The sequence below is a fragment of the Papaver somniferum genome, chromosome 7 (assembly GCF_003573695.1).
Source record: "Papaver somniferum cultivar HN1 chromosome 7, ASM357369v1, whole genome shotgun sequence".
Taxonomy (NCBI): domain Eukaryota; kingdom Viridiplantae; phylum Streptophyta; class Magnoliopsida; order Ranunculales; family Papaveraceae; genus Papaver; species Papaver somniferum.
Window position 1 is genome coordinate 225,741,575 of NC_039364.1, and position 5,200 is coordinate 225,746,774.

Consider the following 5,200-nt stretch of genomic DNA (forward strand, 5'->3'; position numbering starts at 1 on the left):
TGGTAGTTACCAAAAAGTAAAAAAAAAAAAATTGAGACCAGACCATTTGACCAAAAGGAATAAATTCAATAAAGTCGACCACTGGTACCCTTGTATATGCCAGTTGTGTTGACCTAGAGTTAGGTTATCGACCACTGGTACCCTTGTATATGCCAGTGTGTTGATATTAGTCAGACTAGTATCTCAATCCATTAGGATAGGTTCATTTTGGCGGAGGCCTTCAGACAGATATGGGAAACGCCGTTCACTTAGTAAACATCAAAACCATCTATGTTTTTCTATATCCATATCTTAATCTTTCCATGTGATTAGATTGACTCCGAATATGATGTCCATAGTGCAACTATCTGAGTAGAGCTCTGTCACTTTATATGAATTTTAGTATGCTTGAGTGCAAACTCGTGTACAGCAATTGGAATTTCGCATCAGGGTACTTCTTCCTGTAGTCAATAAGTATACCAACCAAGGAGATTCTTTAGTGCTTTCCAAGGTTCTGCGTAGATAGCTAAGGTCTGGAGTACAGGTTTTGTGGGTGTATCTCTGGTAAGCCCTCCCGAGACTATAACTCGGCCACTAGGGCCACCTAGGGGTTTAAAGGCTTATTGCATACGCTAAATGCAATCGACGATGCCTGCGACAATGAGTTAGGATTTTATTTTGTAGTTTTGATTTGCTCGAGACTAGCAAATAATAAGTTTGGGGGTATTTGATAGACGCATTTATGTGTCTAATTTGTCCCAATTGTTTATATTGTTAGTGCTCTATTTTGTACTTATTTGGTTATTTTATGTCTTTGTAGGTGTTTTTGGAGAAATAAGCTTTTGCGGCGAAATTGGCTCAAAATGTGGCATTTGAACCTCCGTAGATAACGTACCAGAAGCACCCCAGAAGTATGTTGGAAGCACCCCAGAAATACCCCGGAGGAACCCTGAAAAAGTGCTGAAAATATCCCAGAAAAATTACTATGTTCACCCAAGGGGAAAGTGTTATTCGGACTCTCACTATGGATAAGGGGTAACCCAATTCGGACATGTGCTAAAGGGACACCAGAACTGGATAAGGGGGAGGTCACCTTCACCGTTTGAAAACAAATTTTGGCGGGAAAATTTTCTTTCACCAGACAGATTTAGGGTTGGATTTTCGGACGAGTTTTAATGAGATTAAATCACTGATTCTCATGGGATGGACGTGATATGGATATACAATTCTAGTATGGATGATTTCATGGGCTTAATTGGGCTAGAATATCCGGGAGAAGCAATCAAAGTTAAAACAGAGAGACGTGTCCTGTTGTGCACTTTCAAAGATTTTGTGGAGATTTTGGGAGAGTTTTACGCTGGATAATCATGTATTTGGTCCTGTTCAAGTCATAGGAAGAGTTTGGTGGCTATTTTATAGCTAACAGAGGCGTACAAACACTGACAGAGGTGATTATTGTTTCAACGGCAGAGAAGAAAAAAAAGAGATTCTATCGGGATTTCTTTGAGCTGTGAAGTATATAAGAGGTTGAGAGAAGTTAGAAAAGGTTTTATCAAGAGTTTGGGGTCGAGACAGAGCCAGGAGGAGTGAAGAAGAAGGAGTAGCAGCAATGTTCACCTGCTGCTGCTGCTGCCATTAAAAAGCTTCAAGAACACGAAGAACTGACTCTCCAGGACAGTCTTATTTTCAGCAGCTTCAGAACAGTCTTATTTTCAGCAGCTCAACATCAGAAGAGAGGTGTCGCAGTTCGCTGCAGTTTTCTGTTGTCGTTCTTTTCTGGACGCGTTTTGTGAGTCTCAAAACTACTATTTTATAACTTTTGACTCTTTTAATCACACTTTGAGCTTTGAATTAATATGTTGAGTGTGTGATTGATATGAATAGCTAAACCCCAATACTGGGATGATGGAGGAAACCATTCTTTATGCATGAGTAATTTTATTTAATTCTTTTATGACTATTTGCACTATTATGAATGGAATTATGATTTTTATTGATTATTTGTGATTTTGTCTGATGATGTATGCTTAATCCATGAGATTCTTGATGCATCATGCTTATGATTTACATATAACACTTACAAAATCTATTTTTGGCAAAGTAAGAGTCGGTATTTGTTATCAATATAAGCTTTAATTGTCTAGAATTAATAATTGAATCGCATGAGTATAAGAATTGGTGAAATCCTGAGTCCTGGTTCCTCTTGATCCTGTGACAATTTTGTATATATTTTTGTTTTTAAATCTATTCAAGTCTGAGCATTGAATCCGTATTTACCGCAATCCTAATATTACAACACTGAGGTACCCCTTAACCACACCAAAGTTGTTGAAATACTGATTTTGGTGCCCTTAGCGAGTCCGAGGGTGCCACAAAGAATAGTTTAGTTGAACAAGAATGGATAAATTGCAGTTCAGAATTGGGGAAATGAAATTATAAACTAAATTTCGAAAAACAGTATTTTTCATTCATTTTCGATACATGCAAACTAAGGTAAGAGCCGCAAACTAGTGAAGAAGTTGGGTGTAACTTTAACTAGAGAAGGAGTTTAAACGGATTTTTGTTAAAGGGAAAACCAAATCATTTAGGGGGAAAGCTGAATTTTGGCCAGATATGTTTGGCCTTGACTGGTTAGGGTGCAATAATAAATTACTACCGAAGCTGATCCTTAACCTTGTTTTTTCATTTTAGTATTTTACCGCTATCATCACAAGACCACAAACAACAATAGTGATTTATGATAGTTGGAAAGTGACGGTTTAGTCTCTTTACCCACATATTAGTCGCGCCAATTGCATAATAGGAGAGCTTCCAAATCATTTTTTTTCCTCCTTGTAAAATACCGAATGGTTGATCAGTCCAAACCGAGTGTTAATTATTAAACCTGATTGCCTTCTAGTATAGCAACACACATTGAAGCAAGCTACGAGAGACTACTTTCAGTCTTATTTTGTTGAGGACTACATGGGTTATTCTACGTGTTTATCATCATGCACTTATCAACCTTAATGATGAGTTAATAATACATGGGAAACAGATACTGACAACAATGCTAATATTCATATGACATTGGTGATCATCATGATGTTATTCCATGCCCAAAACGACGTACATGTATATCCCACCTTATTTCAACCAAATGTCTGAGATAGTGTCGTAGCATTTTATATCTCTGAAACACGGGACTTAATTAATCTCTATCGATGTTGTCGAAAAAGTAATAAACAGGCTGCGAAATATGGTTGTTTGATCATTGATCATAATACCCTTTCTATATAGGCTTATGGATCTGCTGGTATTAGACTAACAAACTAAATTTGAAAATTGTTAACAAATAAATATAAAGTCACATTTTAGAGGTAAGATGAAACAATGATGAAAAACCTTTATCATCTTTTTAGTGAATCTCAGGAACACGGTGAGAGAATCTGAAGAAATAAGGAAGAAAAGAACAATCACTACAGTCATCTTGCTATGGCAGCGATGAAAAATTAACGCTAGGTTAATTTTAGAACGAAATTATATTTGCACCCTAACTAGTTAAGGACAAACACATTTTACCAAAAGTCAGCTTTCCCTCTAAATGTTTTGGCTTTCCCTTTAACAAAAATCTTTATTGAGAACCAAAAAAGCCATGAAAACGGCGAAGATGCTAGCGATGTCTCATTTTAGGAATTTAGAAGACTAACCTTAATATATATATATTACTTCTAAAAAAACTTCTTAGAATATGAATGAATCTTAAGCTTAATAATTAAGTTATAGGGATTCAATTAATTGTTTTCTTTTAAATAACCCCTACGAAAAAGAAACAAACAAAGAAACCTTCTAACTTCTCCTTCTTCTCTCTGTTGGTAGAAACAAGATCTTCTGTTTTCTTTCTCGATCGAGAAAAATAAAATGAATATAACTAGGTTAACCTGTGATTATCAACTTCAGGTTAATACCCAAGATGCAGAAACAAGTCCAGTTTATCGATTAACGTTGCAACTGTTGCGCTAAAGCCTGCGGAAGCGTTAGGTTTGCACTACTACGAGGTATCTCAATGTCGCCAAGAACATAATCACACACACCAGAAGAACAAGTATTTAACGAGGTAAATCCTAGGTAATGAATAAGCAATTTTATATATCACCGTATATGTTGGAATATACAAAGCCTTAGCAGATAAGAAGAGAACTCTTACTTAGTTCTAGTGTGTTTTCTCTAGTTCTCTCTATGGCTATTTATACACACCAATAGGAGTGGACACATTCGTTAACAAGGATTAATTTCCTACAAGTATAGGGTTTCCTAACTTAGCTCAAAGATACAAACCTCTTAAGCTGCTATACTTAGGACACAAGTACTTGGTTTCCTTAATCAACTAGATTTCCTAATCTAGACCTTGACCTACCTACCAACAATTCTCCACCTCGGATCATGCATTCATGCATGAGACGATCAATAAATAAAATCACATCCATCTTCCAACGTCGATTGAAACATCACTGGCTGCTAACGTATCCTCAATAGGAATCAAACCCGACCGTGGTTCTCTCAAATGGCCTTGCAAGAATACCTCCACCAGGTTCCTAAGAACCTCTACCCCAAAAGGGTCTTTCACCAAACCGAAGGATGTGGATCAATTTCGAACAATGTTGAAACTTGATCCCAGATACTACTTTAGTCAACATACAGCTGGATTATCTTTAGTATCGATCTTCACAAGTAGAATGTCTTCTTCTTCAAGAATTTTTCTCACAAAGTAAAATCGTACGTATACTATATGTTTGATTCTAGCATGATGCACTTGATTCTTAGCCAAATAAATTGCACTTAGACTATCACAATGCACAGACAGTTGGTCTTGTACAACTGCTAAGTCATCTGGCAAACCTTGTAACCATATAGCCTCCTTAAATGATTATGTCACTGCCATATACTCTTTCTCTGTAGTTGAAGGCGCCACAATCGACTGCAATATTGATCTCCAACTAAATGGTGCTCCTGCTACGGTAAATACATACCCTGTAGTTGAAGGTCTCTTATCCAAATCACCATCATAGTCAGGATCCTCATACCCAACACACAACTGATTGTTACTTTTATCCTTCACAAACTCCAAGCCAACATCAACTGTACCATAAAGATACCTCAAAATCCATTTCACGGCATGCCAATGTCCCTTACTAGGATAATGCATATATCGGCTGACCATATTAACTGCATGTGAAATGTC